General features: G+C 39.6%; 1 protein-coding gene and 1 non-coding gene across 2 annotated transcripts in view; one reads left to right on the plus strand and one right to left on the minus strand.

The window, feature by feature from the left end:
- Positions 1 to 370: 370 nt before the first annotated feature.
- Positions 371 to 20,861, plus strand: part of LOC109251643 (zinc finger protein 658B-like) — a 65,317-nt gene continuing 44,826 nt past the window's right edge. Inside the window, 1 exon segment of the mRNA XM_053907871.1 lies at positions 371 to 688. The gene's annotated coding sequence lies outside the window, so the exon portion shown is untranslated.
- LOC128778785 (U6 spliceosomal RNA) lies at positions 1,595 to 1,699 on the minus strand. The gene has a single exon (XR_008424496.1). It is a non-coding gene; the product is annotated as a U6 spliceosomal RNA (small nuclear RNA).

The following is a 20,861-nucleotide window of genomic DNA, read 5'->3' on the forward strand; positions in this document are numbered from 1 at the left end:
ATAATCTTTTTTAAATGACGTCCAATTTCTTCTAAACTTTCCAGTGCATTTTATAAATAGCAATTTAACAGACTGGAAGGTATACGTCTCCTAGCAAAGGCCGAGCTGCAAAGGGCTCCAAGCCGCGACAGGTAGATTTAAAGGATCTGGATGGTCTGAGGGCCACCCTCCCCCCAGCCCCTGTGCCCCCGACTCACGTGAGCTACGTTCTCGTTGCAGCCAGAAACTTTCCGCGTCTACACCAGAGTGGGTAAACCTACAGACGTCCTACCACTGGACGCCACTGCGCAGGCGCACTCCGCCCCGGACCACCCACTGCCTGCCTACTCCCGCTCCCTCCCTCCCCCGACGCAGAGTAAGAGGCGGGGTCTCACACGGAACCAAGTTTTCGGCCTACCGGTTCTAGTCTCCCGGTAATGCGGTGCCCTGTCCCTGCCTAAGGTGGATCTGAAGGACCCAAATGCTTGCATAGCGACAGGTGAGCGCGCCAGGATCTCCGGCGTTTTAACTTGTCCGCAACAGGAGTTTCTTGGGCCTCTTCCAGGACTGCTTTCTCAGAAGACACAAATCGCCCTAACCGCAGAATTCTGGGTGTCACAAATCGGCTTACCTGAGCTGTGCAAATGACAACGGAGCTGGGACACGGAGGGTGTATCAGAGAGAGGCAAAAGAATAAAGGAAGGAAAGGGTATTTTAGGCAGAACGTTCTCTGAGTTCAAAGAACGGAAAGTTAAGTAAACTGTGTAGAGGTGAAGTAAGGGATGAATGAGGCTGGGGAGGGACATAGCCATCACTGTAGCCTTAAAAAAGTTGAGGAGTTTGGACTTTATCATAAAAATCATCGAATAATTTTAAGCTGGAGAGTGACTTGATATGTGTTTTAGGGAGATGATTGCTGTGGATCAGAATGGATTAGAAAAGACAGGGAGAACCCTTAGGCTGTTGACTTCATCTTGGGAAGAGGTGTTGGTGGCCTGAAGCAGCACTGGGAATAGAGAGAGGTAGATAGACGCTGCATTTATTTTGTAAATATGTGGTTCCTAATATTACTGCCAGATATTTTGGGAAATAGAATACATAGGACTTAGCAATTGATTGATGTAGGAAGTAAGGAAGAGAGATGTCAAAAACAAATTCTGAATTCTCAGAATTCCCTTTGGGCAGCTGTGGGTTTGGTTTCTTCATTGACAGAAAAAACACAAGAGGGCTGGAGAAGGTTTTCCGGCCTGGTGTGGGGAGTTCACTTTAGGACATATTGAGTTTGAGGTACAGCTGATGAACAGATTAATTTAAGAAAGCATTTCACTGGGGAATTTCAGATATAAGGCAGGAAACACAGCAGTGATCATTTGCGACCTCATTTTCAAAGCTTTTTTTGTGTCCTTTGGTTTATTTATCATTTTTTATTGAGATATAATTGACATATAACATTGTTAGTTTCAAATGTACAACATAATTGTTAGATATTTGTATGTATTGCACAGCGATTGCCACAGTAATCTTGTTAACATCCATCACCATATATAATTACGAAAATTGTTTTTTCTTGTGATGAAACCTATGAAGATGTACTCTGTTGGCAACTTTCAAATACAAAAATATGGAATGTTTCACACATGTGCTTGTCATCCTTTTGCAAGGTCCATGCTAATTCTCTGTATTGTTCTAGTTTTAGTATATGTGCTGGTGACGTGAGCACTAGTTTATTTATCTTGATGGAGAGCTTGTCATTAGGGAACCATTTTGTTCAGGCAGTTTTTTGGGACAGGCATACTAACAATTTCTTGCTCTTTTGTTCTCTATTCCTGTTTTCCTTTCTGAATCTTATCCATACTAAATGTGATGGGCTTAGAACAGTAGCAAAAGGAAGCAACATGGGCCTGATCACTTTTCAGTAAATTTATTCGGTTGAATTAAATGGCCAGATCTGGATGAGAAAGGAGAGAATGGCAGCCTAGAATCCCTAAGCTAAATGTTCTTCTCAGCCTAGGGACCTTGCTTTTCTTCTAAGGCCCCCTTGTTTTATCTTTCTTTTGGGTTACTTCCCTGCCTCATCTGGCTTTCTTTTTCATCCTCATAAATCTCCAGTACCCTGTTATGCAAGTGGATAATAATTTGCTAATTGCTGCACTTATTTTGTACTTGTGTGGTTCTTAATATTACCAGAACAATAGCATTTTCAAAGTCCTTTGCTATTCTACACAACTTTTTTAAAAAGGAAGAAATGGATTCAGGTGCCTGGGTGGCTCAGTTGGATAAGCATCCAGCTTCAGCTCAGGTCATGATCTCACAGTTCATGGCTTTGAGACCCATGTCAGGTTCTGTGCTGACAGCTCGGAGCCTGGAGAACTTTAGCTCCGGTCATGATCTCACAGTTCATGTGTTTGAGCCCCATGTCGGGCTCTGTGCTGACCACTCAGAGCCTGGAGCCTGATTCAGAATCTGTGTCTCCCTTTCTCTCTGACCCTCCCCCACTTGTGCTCTGTCTCTCTCTGTCTCTCAAAAATAAATAAAAACATTAAAAAAAATAAAAAGGAAGAAACGGAAAAACAAGGAGAAGGAAAACACAAGCTCCTGCAGTGTTGGAGTTAGGCCTTGTAGACAGAGTTCCTCACTATCCCTTTTTGTTTTTCCTTTCTTCATTTAACAAACATCTCTTGGCATTTATTTTGTGCCAGAAACTGTTTTAGGTGCGTTCCTGTGGATAGTTGGGGGAGTGGGAGTATATGTTCCACCCACTGTTCCCTATCTTGAATTTATTTTTTACATTTCAAACTTAATTCATGCTCACTGCAATAAAATAATTAAAAAATATAAATGTGTAATAGAAAAAGTAAGTCCTCACCCTATCCACTTCCTCTCCCAATTCATTCCACAGAAGTAATAGTTTTTGCTACTTTGGTGTATTTCTTTTCACACATTTTTTTTGCACACATAAGTAAATAAGTCGTGTGTGTGTGTGTGTGTGTGTGTGTGTATGTGTGTGTGTATGCAGATTCCCTAGAAAAGACCCTGAATTGAGGATTATTTTGAAAATCACTTAAGAAAGTGTTCCCAGAAAGAAGGAACATATGTAAATATCATAAAAGCCATTTATGAAAAGCCCACAGCTAATATCATCCTCAGTGGGGAAAACTGAGAACTTTCCCCCTGAGATCAGGAACATGACAGGGATGTCCACTCTCATTGCTGTTGTTTAACATAGTGTTGGAAGTTCTAGCATCAGCAATCAGACAACAAAAGGAAATCAAAGGCATCAAAATTGGCAAAGATGAAGTCAAGCTTTCACTTTTTGCAGATGACACGATATTATACATGGAAAACCTGACAGACTCCACCGAAAGTCTGCTAGAACTGATACATGAATTCAGCAAAGTCGCAGGATACAAAATCAATGTACAGAAATCAGTTTCATTCTTATACACTAATAATGAAGCAACAGGAAGACAAATAAAGAAACTGATCCCATTCACAATTGCCCTAAGAATCATAAAATACCTAGGAATAAACCTAACCAAAGATATGAAAGGTCTGTATGCTGAAAACTATAGAAAGCTTATGAAGGAAATTGAAGAAGATACAAAGAAACGGAAAAACATTCTGTGCTCCGGGATTGGAAGAAAAAATATTGTTAAAATGTCAATACTACCCAAAGCAATCTACACAATCTGTGCAATCCCAATCAAAATTGCACTAGCATTCTCAAAGCTAGAACAAGCAATCCTAAAATTTGTATGGAACGACAAAAGACCCCAAATAGCCAAAGTAATATTGAAGAAGAAGACCAAAGCGGGAGGCATTACAATCCCAGACTTTAGCCTCTACTACAAAGCTGTAATCATCAAGACAGCATGGTATTGGCACAAAAACAGACACATAGACCAATGGAATATAGACTCCAGAATTGGGCCCACAAAAGTATGGCCAACTAATCTTTGACAAAGCAGGAAAGAATATCCAGTGGAAAAAAGTCCCTTTAACAAATGGTGCTGGGAGAACTGGACAGCAACATGCAGAAGGATGAAACAAGACCACTTTCTCACACCATTCACAAAAATAAACTCAAAATGGATAAAGGACCTGAATGTGAGACAGGAAACCATCAAAACCCTAGAGGAGAAAGCAGGAAAAAACCTCTCTGACCTCAGCCGCAGCAATTTCTTACTTGACACATCCCCAAAGGCAAGGGAATTAAAACCAAAAATGAACTATTGGGATCTCATGCAGATAAAAAGCTTCTGCACTGCAAAGGAAACAACAAAACTAAAAGGCAACTGATGGAATGGGAAAAGATATTTGCGAATGACATATCAGACAAAGGGCTAGTATCCAAAATCTACAAAGAACTCACCAAACTCCACACCCAAAAAACAAATAATCTGGTGAAGAAATGGGCAGAAGACATGAATAGACACTTGTCTAAAGAAGACATCCAGATGGCCAATAGGCACATGAAAAGATGCTTAACGTCACTCCTCATCAGGGAAATACAAATCAAAACCACACTGAGATATCACCTCATGCCAGTCAGAGGGGCTAAAATAAACAAATCAGGAGACTACAGATGCTGGAGAGGATGTGGAGAAATGAAATCCCTCTTGCACTGTTGGGGGAATACAAACTGATGTAGCCGCTCTGGAAAACAGTGTGGGGGTTCCTCAGAAAATTAGAAATAGATCTACCCTATGACCCAGCAATAGCACTGCTAGGAATTTACCCAAGGGATACAGGAGTGCTGATGCATAGGGGCACTTGTCCCCCAATGTTTATAGCAGCACTTTCAACAATGGCCAAATTATGGAAAGAGCCTAAATGTCCATCAACTGATGAATGGATAAAGAAATTGTGGTTTATATACAGGATGGAATACTACTTGGCAATGAGAAAGAATGAAATATGGCCTTTTGTAGCAATGTGAATGGAACTGAAGAGTGTTATGCTAAGTGAAATAAGTCATACAGAGAAAGACAGATACCATATGTTTTCACTCTTATGTGGATCCTGAGAAACTTAACAGAAGACCATGGAGGAGGGGAAGGGAAAAAAAGGGGGGGAGCCAAACCATAAGAGACTCTTAAAAGCTGAGAATAAACTGAGGGTTGATGGGGGGTGGGAGGGAGGGGAAAGTGGGTGATGGGCATTGAGGAGGGCACCTGTTGGGATGAGCACTGGGTGTTGTATGGAAACCAATTTTACAGTAAATTTCATATTAAAAAACAATTAAAAAAAAAAGAAAGTGTTCCCAGGGTGCAATATTGTGATTTATAAGAAATATTTATTTCATCATTTAGATGACCAAATTTATCTAAGATATGTTTTCATCTATGGTTCTTGGCTTACAACTCACAGCTCCCCAAAAACCCTTGGTATTTTCTGAGCAATAAGAAAACTGGAAACATCTTTTGTTATAATATTTGTCCTCTTGTCCTCAGTTCCTGAAATCACTTCAGAGCCAGAAAGGTGTAATGGATGTCTTGTTATTCATAACAAGCTCCTGTCCATCACAAATAAGATTATGTTAATAAGATGACTTTTGGAAAGCACCTGCAGATGGGGGCTAGTTGCCAGGGGAACCAACCATGAATAGAGGTTTGGAACTTTCAGTCCCACCTCCTGATTTTCACAGAGGGGAGAGAGGCTGGAGGTTGAATCAATCACCAGTGACCAATAATTGCATTAATCATGTCTATGTAATGAAGCCTCCAGAAAAGCCCAAAAGGAGGAAGTTCAGAGAGCTTGCAGTTTAGGGAACCAGAATGCTTCCATATGCCAACATGCAGGCCCCAAACTCCAGAAGGACATAAGTTCATTTGTTTGGGACTTCACTCTATGTATCTCTTCATCTGGCTGTTGTTTTTACCCTTTAATATCCTTTGTAATAAATCAGTATTTTAGTGAGTAAAGGTTTCCTGAATTCTGTGAGCCTCTGTAACAAATTAATTGAACCCAAGGAGGGGGCCATGGGAATCTCTGATTTATATCTAGTCAGTCAGAAGTACAGGTAAGACCTGGACTTGCAATTGGCCTCTGAAGTCCAAGGCAGGGTGGGCGTGGGGTTTGTAGGAACTTCCAATCTATAGCCAGTTGGTCAGAAGCACAGGTAACAACCTGGGCTTACGATTGGTATCTGAAATGGAGAGAAATCTTGTGGGTCTGATTCCTTAATCTGTGGTATCTGATGCTATTTTGGGTAGATAATGTCAGAATGTATTTGAATTATAGGATACTCACCTTGTGTTACAGAATTGTTCAAAGTGTGGGAAAAACCTACATGCCACCACATTGGGACTGGGTATAGGACATATTACAGGGGAACTGATAAAGAAGTTGGGAAGTGAGATAGGGAAAAGATGAGAGCCAAGGAAGATGCAATATTAGGGACATCTGCAGAGGACTGTTTCAGCCTGATCCCATAGGGGAGTTCTGGAGTATAAATTATATATCAGAGTTGTCTCGACCAGAAGGATGGGAGATGGACTTGCACTCTCTCATTCATGATTTTCACTGGTTAAGGGTCATCCAGTGGGATGAAAAGGCACAGACACATTTAACTCTCTGCACATACAGGCAAAGCCATTCTAATTGGCTAAGCAAGGATGGTTCTCCAAACAAGAACCACTGGTGCAGGCATTTGGAAGTGAAAGCTGGTTGAAATTGATGTGTGTGTACAGAGTGGTACAAAATGATCTGAGGAGGTGTATTAGGGTACTCCAAAGAAATAGAATCAACAGGATGTATATGCATATAGATATTTATTTTAAGGAATTGGCTCACATGTTTATGGAAGCTGGCAAGTCTAAAATCTGCAGACCCAGAGAAAAGCCAACACTACAGTCTAAGTCCAAAGGCCATTATGCTAAATATCCAGGAAAGAGTCAAAGTGGTGTTCAAGTATGAAGGCTATCAGGCTGGTGACACAGAAAGAAGCTGATGTTGCAGAATTCCCTCTTGATCAGGAGAGGTCAGTCTTTTTTATTCAGACCTTCATTTATAGGATGAGGCCCACCTACATTATGGAAGGTGATCTGCTTTACTCAGTCTATGAGTTTAAAATTTTTTTTAATATTTATTTATTTTTGAAAGAGAGACAGACAGAGTGTGAGCAGGGGAGGGGCAGAGAGAGAGAGGGAGATACAGAATTCGAAGCAGGCTCCAGGCTCCGAGCTGTCAGCACAGAGCCCCAAGTGGGGCTCAAACCCATGAACCATGTGATCATGACCTGAACTGAAGTTGGACGCTTAACTAACTGAGCCACCCAGGCACCCCTCAGTCTACCAGTTTAAATGTTAACCTCATCCCAAAATGCCCCCACAGAAATATTTAGAATAATGTTGGAAAACATATTTGGGTGCCAATGCCCAGCCAAGTTGACATATAAAATTAACTATCACATCTGCTCTGTTTTAGTTCTTACTCTCTCCTTGATGCCTAGCCCCATTCCACCCTAGCCCTACTCCACAAGTTCTCTCCTCATGGTTGCAGAATGGCTCATACACTTATACCACACTGATCATAGGAAGGAAGAAGGATCTTTCTTAGTAACCCCAAAGGAAGAGAGATGATCTTCAGCAGGCCTCAAGACGGGTGGATAATACTGGATGTGGTAGATTGTTGCTGTAATGACACCTAATTTGTTTAAACCTCCCTGAAGTACTCCTTTAGGCCAGTTGCAGGTCCCAGGAATGTAAAGGCAATGGGTCTGTGAGGGCACTTCTCACTGCTGCCACATTCCCTGAAAGTCTGAGGAGGACCCAAAGGAGCACTGATCCAGAGGCAAACTGTTCTGAAATCTACCATCTGGTGCCAGATTTTGGAGCTTCAGAGTCACAACAGAGATTCCAGAAGGGTTCACTGGAGACCTGTGGGTTTCTTTTGGATACTTCTTTTCAGTTTACCAAGAAACCAGTTTCAAGAGTTCCCACGAAAGTTATGTAGGGAAGGAGGGATTAGAAGTAGACAATGTGGAGGAGGAAGGCAAGGTTGACAAGGCTCTGGGCTATAGGATCCTAGGGTTCAAATTTCTACTTGAGTTTCCTTGTGTTATAAACCGTAAAGTATAAACTCTGTCCCTGAAAGCCTTGTAGGGATCTCACCCCTGAGGGATTGAGGGAGAAATTGTGAGTCTCTCCTTATGGGTTCTGTATCTGTCAGGACAACTTCACACAAACTCCCTAGCTCATCCTTCTCATAAGTGAATAATCAGTTCCCTTGCCTGTTACTTCCTGGTGTCCACCTGCCTTGTCCTTAAAATTCAACTCTAGTCCCATGTCTTTAGAAAGGGGTCCTCTCCTCCCCCCAGTTAACTATTATTTTTTCTTCAGCACCATGGTTTTGTACTTCATGATGTCACTTGGTATCATGTATTCCTCCTGCTGCTTGGATTTTGGCTCATCTAATTATAGTCTTCTAGAGAATACAGAAGAATTTCTAGTGGAGAACAACTGTACAAATGATAGAAGAATTCTCATTAGAAATAGTTGAGGCCAGAAAGATGTCAAAAAATCATTATGGGGGAATGACTTCTTTAAGTGCTGAAAGAAAAAACAAAATACCAAGGTGGTAGACTTATGCCCACTCATATAGTAATTATAGTAAATTGCTAAACAGAAAAAGAAGGGTACAATTCCAAAGAAGATGGAATAAGCACGTTCTACTTTGTGTCTCCCACTGAATGCAACTATAAATTCTCAACAGAATATATATAGCAGCTATCTAAGGACTCCGGAAATTAAATAGCAAGAATAACAACACAGTTTTAAACAACCAATGGGTCCAAGAAGAAATCACAAGGAAAATCAGAAAATATTTTAAGATGAAAACAAAATGCAACATACCAAAACTGATGAGATGCAGCCAAAGCAGTACGCGACAGAAAATTTATAGTTGTAAATGCCTACTTAAAAATAAAAGATCTCAAATCAATAACCTAACTTTACATCTTAAGTAACATCAAACAGAAGCAAACCAAACCCAAAGCTAGCAGAAGAAAGGGAATAATGAATGCCAGAGTGGAGAATTAGAATAACCATAAGAATCAATGAAATCAAAAGTTGGTTCTTTGAAAAGTTAAATAAAGTTGACAAACTTTACCTAGACGAAGAAAAAATGACGCAAGTCATCAAATTTCAGAATGAATGTGAGAACATTACTACAAAACTTACAGAAATAAAAAGGATTATGAGAATACTATGAATAAATGTACACCAACAAATTAGACAAAACTAGATGAAACAAACACATTTCTAGAAATCCACACATTGCCAAAACAGAACCAAGAAGAGATAAAAAATCTGAACGGTCATATAACAAGTAAACAGAATGAATCAGTAATCAAAAATCTCCCAAAAAACAAAAGTCCAGGACCAGAGGCCTTCCCTGGAGAATTGCACCCAACATTTAAGGAAGAATTAACATAAATCCTTTATAAATTACTCACCAAAATAAAAGAAGATGTAATACTTCATAATTCATTCTATGAGCCCAGTCTTCCCAGATAAAAAAGCTAAAAAAGACACTTCAAGAAAAGAAAAATGTAGTCTAATATGCCCTATGAGTACAGATGTAAAAATCCTTAAAAATACCAGCAAACTAAATCTAAGAAGATTATATACCATGACCAAGTGGAATTTATCCCAGGAATGCAGTCATGGTTCAGCAAAAGAAAATTGATTGATGTCATATACCACATTAATAGAATGAAGGTAAGAAACCACCTGATCATTTCAATTGACACAAAAATCATTTGACACAATTCAATGCCCTTCCATAATAAAAACATTCACCAAACTAAGAATAAAAGGAAACTTACTCAACATGATAAAGAGCATTTATATACTAATCTACATAATAGTACTCAATAGTCAAAGGCTGAAAACTTCCCACTAAGATCAGGAACAAGAAAAGGATGCCTGCTTTTGCCACTGTTATTCAACACTGTACTGGAAATTCTAGGCAGTACAACTAGGCAATTAAGAGAAATAAAGGGAATCAAAACTGGAAAGGAAGAAATAAAACTATACTCTCTGATAACATGGTACTATATATAAAAAATCCTAAAGAATCTGCACACAAAAAATGATTACCGATAATAAAAGATTTTAGTAAAATAGCAAAGTACAGTATCAACACACAAACACCAATTGCATTTTTATACACTTGCAACGAATATTCTGAAAATGAAATTAAGAAAATAGTTCCATTTATCTGACATCAAAAAGAAAAAAAATATACTTAGGTATAAACTTAACCAAGGAAATGAAAGATTCATACAGTAAAAACTACAAAACATTGCTGAAAGACACAGATAGAAAGACATCCCCTGTTCATGGATTGGAAGATGTTAAGATGTTAATGCATCTAGATTCAATGCAATCCCTGTCAAAATCCCAATGACTTTTTTTTGTTTTTTTGCATAAATTGAAAAATCTAAAATTGATATGGAATCGCAAGGGACCCTGAATAGCCAAAACAATCATGAAAAGGAAGAATAAAGTTAGAGGACTCATGTTTCCAGATTTCTAAATTTACTACAAAGCTATGGTAACCAAATAGTGTGGTATTGGCATAAAGACAGACATGTCAACCAATGGAATGGAACAGAAATCCCAGAAATAAACTTTCACATATATGGTCAGATGACTTTCAATAAAAGTGTCAAAGACCATTCGTGGGAAATGACAGTCAACAAATAGTGCTGGGAAAATTGGATATCCACATCCAAAAGAATGAAGCTGGACCCTTTCCTAATACCTAGTCCTCTAATATACAAAAATTACTCAAAATAACTATAAACCTCTTAGATTTATAGCGGGAAATCTTCATAACATTGGATTTGGCAATGATTTCTTAAATACGACATGGAAATCACAGGCAGAAAGGAAAAAACAGACAAACTGGACTTCATGAAAATCTTAAAATTTTGTGTATTAAAGGACACTATCAATGAAGTAAAGGCAACCCAAAGAATGGGAGAACATACTTGCAAATCACATATCTGATAAGGATTAATATCCAGAATATATAAAGAACTCCTAAAACTCAACAACAACAAAAAGCAAACAACCAATTCAAAATGGCAAGGAACTTGAAGAATAGACATTTCTCCAAAGAAGATCTACAAAGAGCCAACAGGCACATGAAAAGATGCTCAACATCAGTAGTAATTAGGAAAATGCAAATCAAAGCCACAAAGAGATGCCACTTCATACCCATTAGGATGGTTACTATAAAAAAACAAACATAAAACAAATGTGATAATGTGAAGAAATTGGAACCTTTGTGTATTGCTGATGGGAATAAAAAATGATGTAGCCCCCATGGATAACAGTGTGGAAGTTCCTCAGAAAATTTAACATGGAATTACCATTCAATAGAGCAATTTTACTTCTGGATATATGCAGAGAGTAATCAAAATTAGGGACTTGAACAGATATTTGTACACCCATGTTTATAGCAGCATTATTCAATAGCTAAAAAGTGGAAACAACCCAAGTGCCCATTAACAGATGAATGGACAAAATGTAATAAGTACATACAATGGAATATTATTAAGCCTTAAAAAGGAAGGAAATTGTGACATGCTACATATGGATAAGCCTCGAAGCCATTATGCTATATGAAATAAGCCCAACAAATTGGGCAAATATTGTATGATCCCACGTATATGAGGTATTTAGAGTAGTCAAATTCATAAAGACAGAGGCAGAATAGTGGTTGCCAGGGGTTAGGAGAAAGGGAAATGAGGTGTCATTGTTTAATAGATACAGTGTTTCAGTTTGGGATATTGAAGAAGTTCTAGAGATGGATAGTGGTGATGGTTGTACAATGATACGAATGTACTTAATGTCACTGAACCGTACACTTAAAATGGTTAAAGTAATTTTCATGTTACGTATATTTAAAAAAAATTTTTTAATGTTTTTTTCTTTTAGAGTGAGACAGAATGCTAACAGGGGAGGGGCAGACAGAAAGAGGGAGACACAGAATCCGAAGCAGGCTCTAGGCTCCAAGCTGTCAGCACAGAGCTCCACATGGGGGTCAAACCCACAGACCATGAGATCATGACCTGAGCCAAAGCCAGACTCTCAACTGACTGAGCCACCCAGGTGCCCCTATGTTATGTATATTTTAAATGCAGTTTTAGAAAATGTTTACTTATTTATTTTTGAGAGAGAGAGATCGTGAGCCGGGGAGGGGCAAAGAGAGGGAGACAGAGAATCTTAAACAGGCTCCATACTGTTAGCACAGAGCCTGATGCAGGGCTCGAACTCACAAACCATGAGATCCTGACCTGAGCCAAAATCAAGAGTTGGATGCTTAACCGACTGAACCACTCAGGTGCCCTAAATGCAATTTAAAGTAACTTCTACACCGATTGTGGGTCTCAGACTCACAACCCAGAGATCGAGAGTTTCATGCTCTACCGACCAAGCAATCCAGGTGCCCCTATCTTATATATATTTTATCACAATTTTTAAAAATGCAATAGCTAAGACTTCAGCTCTGCCAATGATAGAGTTACTTGTATCAGTCTGGCCATCACCAAAAACAGACATAAAAGTTGACATAATAGGAAGCAACTATTTTCAAGCATTGTAAAATAGGCATTTCAGGCCAGGGATACTTGAGAGAACAGAAATGCACATTTTTAGTCCCTCAATCCCTTAGCCCTTTGCTTCACAAGGTACTCTTCTGTTTTGTACAAAGAGTTGGAGCTCGAGTGCGGTAATGGTCCTGCTGGACTAAAGAAGTAACTGGAATTTGTAGGACAAGTTTCTTAAGACAAGGAAATTCTGGTTTGTGTGTGTGTGTGTGTGTGTGTGTGTGTGTGTGCGTGCGCGCGCGCACGTGTGTATGCATATGTGCATGTGTGCACACATATGTTGTAGAGGGAGAGAGGGGTGGCAGGGGTCTGGTTTTAATTCAAAATGGGTCCTTGGCCAAGAGCAGGGTTGAATGGATGCAGGCCAGGTTTCCATGATGCTTACTGTAGGTTGTTTGTTGTGAGACTGAGAACTAAATTACGGTATCAGCTGTTAGACACTGATGGAAGATGTAAGCACTTCTGGCCAGCTGTAGTAGAGAAACCTAGATAGGACCTTGGTGTTTCAGTGAAACCATAGAAAAGTCAGTCCTTAGAAATAAGATTACACCTTGGAGAAAGACCATGTCCTAGAATTAAGTTCAATATTATAATAGACACATCTTATTAAAGATGAAAACAAAGCCTTACATGTCAAAAGGATCCACCAGTAACTCAACTGTCTGCCTGAACAAAATTCAAGATCTACAAATATAAAACAGAATCTCTACAATATATCATCCATAATGTCCATCATCTAATCATTAATTACTAAATACATGATAATGTGACCCAAATCCAAGGGAAAAAAATGCCAATAGAAAAGACCCAAGATGATTTAGATCCTGAAATTAGTCCCTATGTATTTTGTAGCAGCTATTTTCATATAAAGACATAGGTATGGACATAATGAGTGAACAGATGGAGAACTTAAGCAGAGATATATATGATAATTATAAAAAAGGGAATTCTAGAACTGAAAAGTTGAATATGTGAAATGAAAAAATATCACTGGATGGGCTTGATAATTATTGGTGAATATAGAAAAAGTTCATGAACTTGAAGAGACATCAATAGAAATTATCCAAACTAAAGATTAAAGGTAGAAATAGATTGAAGAATTAGAAACAGAGCCTTAGTGATGTGTGGGAAAATAGCAAGTGATCTAACATGTGTAATTGGAAACACAAAGGGAGAAAGAAGGGAGAATGGCAAAATATGTATTTGATAATAGGAAAGACAAACTGAAGAAATAATAGCCTAAATTTTTCAAGGTTGGTGAAAAACATCACATCACAGGCCCCCAAAGCCCAACACCTAAGCTGAGAAATATGAATAAAACTACACCTAGGTATATCATAGAAAATCTCTTGAAATGAAATATAAAGAGAAAATGTTAAAAGAATACAGAGGAAGGGTGTCTGGCTGCCTCAATCTCTTGATCTCAGGGTTGTGAGTTCAAGCCCCACATTGGGTGTAGAGTTTACTTAAAAACAAAATATTTTTAAAAAATGTTTATTTTTGAGAGAGAGAGAGAAAGAGCGCACAAGTATGGGAGGGGCAGAGAGATAGAGGGGACACAGTATCTGAAGCAGCTCTGAGCTGCTTAGTGCAGGGCCTGACGTGGGGCATAAGCTCACGAACTGTGAGATCATGACCTGAGCCGAAGTCTGATGCTTAACCGACTAAGCCACCCAGGTGCCCTAAAAATAAAATCTTAAAAAAAAAAAAAGAATACAGAGGAAATAAAAATGCATGGTCCATAATGGGGAACATCCCTAGAAATGGCAGTAGACTTCTTATCAGAATTAAAATCTGAATGACCTCAAAAAGACCATTATGAGAGAATGACTTCTTTAAGTGCTGAAGGGGGAAAAAAACCCCAAGGCTGTAGACTTAAGCTCACCTATATCAGTTATTATAGTAAATGGACCTAACACTCAAACTAAAAGATGGAGGCTTTTAGGCTGGATAAAAAAGCAAGTTCCAATTATATTTTGTCTAAGAGAGGTATTTTAACTGCAAAGACACAGGTTGATTGAAAGTAGAAATGTGAATAGTGATAGAGCATACTCTGTAAACACCAAGCATGAGAAACCTGATACAGCTTACTAAAGTAGGACTCAACACCGTGGGTATTGCCAGAGATAAAAAGAAACAATTCGTGTGAGAAAGCATCAAATTATCAGGAGGACATAGTCATAAATATGTATATACATACCTAATAGGAAAACTTCAAAATATACAGTGCAAAAACAGAGACTAAAAAGAGAAACAAAGACACAATCTTCCTTGGGAATTTGACACCCTTCTCTCAGTAACCAATAGAAAAAAGTAGCAAAGAAGTAGCTCTAGAAAGGATATAGAAAACTATATGTAGATCTATGTAGAAAACTATACTGAACAACTTCAGAATACACATTCTTTTCAAATATATGCAAAACACTTACAAAGACAGACCGTATTTTGGGCCACAAAGAAATTTGAAACAAATTCTAAAGATTGAAAGGTTAGAGAATGTTTTTCTGACTATAGTGAAATTGATTTAAAAACCTATAATCTTGGGCTGTTGTTCTCTATGTATTGGAGATTTAAATATATTCTCATGCAGTATTTATGGCACCTCCCACAGGCAGTTAGTTCCTTGACTGGGAGTCAGTGAGGTAATGAAATTGCATTCAAGCCGTGCTTATTCTATGAAGCCAGAGATACCATGTGGAACAATTGTTTCTGAGTGGTCCAATCACATTTGTTATAGTTCTTGGGAAATAGAAATGCTACCTGTATGTAAGAAATTGTATCACTGAGGATCAAGCTATGTCTCAAATAATGATCTCTTTTCTAAATTTTTTGTTTAATGTTTGTTTATTTTTGAGAGACATACAGAGAACAAGTGGGGAAGGGGCTGAGAAAGAGACACAGAATCTGAAGCAGGCTCCAGGCTCCAAGCTGTCAGCACAGAGCCTGAGGCAGAACTCAAACCCATGAACGGCAAGATCATGACCTGAGCCAAAGTCAGACATTTAATGGACTGAGCCACTCAGGTGTCCCTGTTTTCTAAAAGGCCTGGGTTCTGCAATCACAGATAGGCAGATGAGAGAATTTCTCATAACTCTTCATATCCCTATGCATCTTTATAATGATCTTCTATCACATAGAAGTATATGTGTCCCTTGTATCCTTAAAGATGCCTTGGGAGATCTCACTGACAGAGAAGTAAGGGATATGAGTGGGTTCTCAATGAAACACTTAAATACCTAGAACTTGCCTACAGCTATAGTGAGATACTGACCTCTGTTCAAAGATGGTGGCAACAGATGTCTATCTACAGGAGTCTTCCAGATAGGTACATGACACACTTCCCTTTCTGTTACAGAGTTCTGCAGTCATCTTCAGAATAAACTCAGCCTGGTTCATGATTTCAATGGAAGAAAAGTCCAGAGATAAGAGAGTTTAATAAGAATTTAGGGTTTTATTTTATTTATTTTTTGCTCTCCCATCTTGGAATGGCCAATATCACAGGGCTTTGCACCTTCCCACAAGCTCCTTTTTAAGAGGAAAGTGAGGCAAACATGTTTATGTTTAGTTTTCCATTTTCTAATTTAATTTTAATTTTTATTTATTTTTAATTTTTAAAAAAATGTTTATTTTTGAGACAGAGAGAAAGAGAGAGAGAGAGAGAGGCAGAGAGAGAGGGAGACATAGAATCTGAAGCAGGCTCCAGGCTCTGAGCTGTCGGTATAGAGGCAGACATGGGGCTCAAACTCATGAACCTGAGCTGAAGTCAGATGCTTAACCAACTTAGCCACACAGGAGCCCCTATTTATTTTTTTTAGAGAGAGAGAGTGGGGGAGAGAGGCAGAAGGAGAGAGAGAGAGAGAGAGAGAGAGAGAGAGAGAGAGAGAGAGACACCCAAATGGACTCCATGCTCAGCACACCTGATGTGGGGCTTGATTCCAGGACCCTGGGGTCATGACTCGACCTGAAATTGAGTCAGATGCTCAACCGACTGAGCCACCTAGGTGCCTCAGGTTTATTTTAGGTTTCTTATTTCCTACAAAGTATTCAGCTGTTGAGGATATTTTAGTCACAGCAGAAGTGTCTCATTCCTTGGTAGAGGCATAAAGTCCTTTAGAGTAAAAACAAATGAAAGACAGTATCTTGAAAACAGACTGTCATCATACTCTAAATCTCTGGGAAAATAGATTTTAAAGGTGCTTAGCACTTCACTTCCCCCTGAAAGCTAAGTGGGGGCAAGGAATGGGGGAGTGTGAATCTCCTTCTCCTTTTACTTTTTCCTGCAGGAAGAAGTGAGAGACCATTCTGTCTAAGAGAGGGGGAAAGGGAAAGGAGAGACAGGAGAGGCATTGAGAAGGAGAGAGTCTGGGGGAGGTAGAGTTTAGCACAAGGCACCCTCATGTACACACCCCTATATGGGACAGATACTGGCACCCTGCTGTGCCACTCAAAGTGATTTCTATCAGTCTGATTCCCACCTGTAATCATTCTGTGAAGAGTGCTTTATCTCTGATTCACAGAGGAAGAATAGAAGTCCAAGGATGTGGAGTGACTTTGCTGAAGTTACATAGTAAGTTGGTGCTGGAACCTGGACAAGACTCAAACCTTCTTATCCCTAGTTCAATTTTCTGGATGGAAAAGGAAGTTGTAACCCCTTCTTCCTTTCAGCTCCTGTTCTGTTTCCAAAAGTGGAAGGGGACAAACCTTTCCCAATCTCCTCCCCTGGCACCACCTGAGATAGGAGATGGAGGGAAAGGCTGGCCCTGGCACCTCTCATTAGTTCCCACTTGCATCGCCTGTTGTTCACCTGCAAGCATAGAAAGGGCTGTGGCTGAACTCTCTCTCAGTGAGATAGTTTATTGTAACCCCCAGTGTCTTCCCAGAAAACCCCAAATCTTCTCATCTCTCATTTCATCTCTCACAGTCCCTTCTATTCACTTGAGACCCTGTATACGATATTTTCTTATTATGAACTCTGATAATGCCAGTAACAAACTCTGCAGCGATGGCAACAGAAACAGCAGGCCTGCCCACAGATCCCAGTGTACTACAGGCCCTCTGGAAATGGGACTGCATATAATCTGGGCCCTTGAGCTCAGCAGACTTTGAGTCCCTCAGTGCATGTCTAACTTTACCAGTATTGAACCGCCTTCAGGATGCTTCCTTCAGGATGCTTCTTTTTCCCTGCCAGAAATGAGAGGTTTTGTGTTTTCATATGACTAGCATTTCTGTTTCTCTCTGTGGGCATTCCTTTGACCATTGATACTCTCATACTCCTGGTCTTAGCTCAGGGGCTCCATGTCAGTAAAAATGAAAGCCCAGCCCCTTATGGTGAGCTTTCTTTGGGTGAAGAGCAACCAGACACAGTGAAGCTTGAGAACAGACCTCCCCTAGTTGGGAGGGACAGATTTGTAATAGACCAGCTTCACGTCTGAGAATCACCCCAGTCCCTTCTCCTAAAGGTCTCTTTCCTGATAAAGATCACCTGAGGATGATACCCACCTTGGATGGTTGTTGAGAAGATGAAATGGAAGGCAAACACCAAGTATCTGGAGTTCTTTATGACACATAGCAGATGATCAGTAAGTGTGAGCTCATTGCCACCTGTCTTTTTGCTTTTGAGTCCCAGATCCTGTAGAGCCAGGCAGGCGGGAAGATTGCCAAGGAAGCCCAGAGCTGGTCCCTTACCCCTTTCCTGGGCTCCTCTCCCAAAAAGCCCTGTCTCGACTATACCCACAGCACTGACTGGGAAGAGGGGAGTGACAGAGTACATCCCAGGTCTGAGTTGGGGATCTCAGGGATGGGATAAGGGTGGGGACAGGTATTTCCTAGGGAAGGTGCTGAGGGCTTTATATTTATATGTCTATATTTATTAAACATGTTTTCTTGAATAATTTAGTAATTTCCTAGAAACATTTACATGTTGGAAGTTGTTTTACATGAATATTGTGGGTATGGCCCTACTTTGGCCTCCTTGCTATCCTAAGGAGGTGGTTGAAGGTTCTCTGGCCCACTGCTCTGAAAGCCAGCCCAAACACATGTCACCTTCTCATTATTTCTTTTCTTGGACCTGTATTGTTGCAAGAGAATTGTTCAATGTTTTACCAATAGCATTAATGTGTGAGAGACATTGCTGTGTCTTTCAACACTTCTCTGATCATTATATTGTTTATTTTTGTCCTAATGATGATTGGAATAGTTCCTTTAGGTTAAAAAGTGAGAAAAAATGTTGAAGAGAGAAAACAAGCTTAAAAATGTTTTGAGATTCTAATCTGAATATTGTCAAGGACTATTTAGTGTTCTCATTACAGAAAATTGACATTTATTCAAGTTCTTTTTTTAATTTTTTTTAATGTTAATTATTTTTGAGAGAAAGAGCACGAGTGGGGGAGGAGAATACAGAGAGGGAGACATAGAATCTGAAACAGGTCCCAGGCTCCGAGCTGTCAGCACAGAGCCCGACACGGGGCTTGAACCCACAAGCCGCAAGATCATGACCTGAACCAAAGCCAGACGCTCAACCTACTAAGCCATCCAGGCACCCATTTTTTTTTTTTAATTTTGTTGATATTTTTTTATTTTTGAGAGAGGGGGAGAGAGAACAATTGTAAGCAGGGGAGGGGCAGAGAGGGAGGGGGACACAGAATCCAAAGCAGGCTCCAGGCTCTGAGCTGTCAGCACAGAGCACAACGGGGGTTTGAACTCACAAGCCATGAGATCATGACCTGAGCCGAAGTCTGACGCTCAATCGATTGAGCCACCCAGGCACCCCTCAAATTCTTCTTAATGTCAGGACTAAAACTTTATGTTTGTGTTCTCATAGATCATACTAACTTTTTAATGACTCTATTTCTTTTTTTCCCCTAGTGAATAAGATCTAATTTGAAAAATCTATTTATCATTGTCATAAATAATTGATGCCATAAAATATTTACCCAAGATATGCTGTTAAAAAGAAAACCACAGGGGCGCCTGGGTGGCTTGGTTGGTTAAGCGTCCGACTTCGGCTCAGGTCATGATCTCACGGTCCGTGAGTTCGAGCCCCACGTCAGGCTCTGTGCTGCCAGCTCAGAGCCTGGAGCCTGTTCCAGATTCTGTGTCTCCCTCTCTCTCTGCTCCTCCCCTGTTCATGCTCTGTCTCTCTCTGTCTCAAAAATGAATAAACGTTAAAAAAAAAAAAAAAAAGAAAAAGAAAACCACAGGCTCAAAGTGGAGTCATTTATGCCAGACCACTGGGGCTTAAATCCTAACCTAATTGCAGTTTCAACTTCCTCCAGAAATGTAGTCTTAGCCAGTCAGTCAGGACTTTTCTGGTCAGCAACAGTAAGGTAATCTGTCACATAGGCCCTCTCTATTCCCCAAAAGAAGATGAGGTAATCCACCTAATAAGACTCGTTTGTCCCCAAAGGAAGATACCTCACCCAAAATAATTTTTTTTTCTGTTTATGACTTTGTTGTTCTGCCTTTAATAACCTTTCATTTTCTGTAGCCCTTTGGAATTCCCCTCTATTTGCTAGATGGGGTCCTGTCTGATTCATGAATCAATTAATGAATCAATTTTACATCTTTAAAATGTAGTTGGTTGAATTTTTGTTATTTAACACCCAAAATATTCTAAGTAGGTGTAACTTAGTAAAAACAAAGTTCCTATAATATAATGACCATATGTCCCTAATTCGGTAATAAGAGAATGCTCACATGATTTAAGTAGAGTCATCTCTGGGATGTGAGTAATTTGCATGATAACCATTTTCTTATTTTGGGTTGTGTATATTTGTATGTATTATGTACTTTTGAAAAATTTATTTGCTTTTTTTTCTTTCTTTCCTGAGTAAGCCCTGCAGATTACAGATACCATTCTTTTGTATGTTAAAGATAAAGCTATTAAACAACAGATTTTAGTTGGTAAACTGGTAATATCCAATTGCGACAGGGAACAGATTCCAGAGAGAACTGAACTCAACTTCAATTTGTACAGAGGTGACTGGGAGTTTTAAAGGAAGAAGGAGGGAACAGAAAGGGGGTGAGTTGGAGCTCAGTAGAATGAGGGAAGTGAAAAATTACAAAAAGCAGAAGGGAGAATTGGTCCATTTGAAATCCACCTGGATTTGCTAACTGGCACTCGTTGAAATTAGGCTCTTACCCTCCTACAGAGACTGAGAGACAGGGGTCCTTCAGGTGTTGGCTGGAACAAATTCTTTTGGCAGCCTTGAGTTTTTCAGGCAGGCCCTCTAAAAACACTCTTAGTGTCATCCTAAGTATG

The sequence above is a fragment of the Panthera pardus genome, unplaced genomic scaffold, assembly GCF_024362965.1.
Source record: "Panthera pardus isolate Hobbes unplaced genomic scaffold, ASM2436296v1 HiC_scaffold_20, whole genome shotgun sequence".
NCBI classification, from domain to species: Eukaryota; Metazoa; Chordata; class Mammalia; order Carnivora; family Felidae; genus Panthera; species Panthera pardus.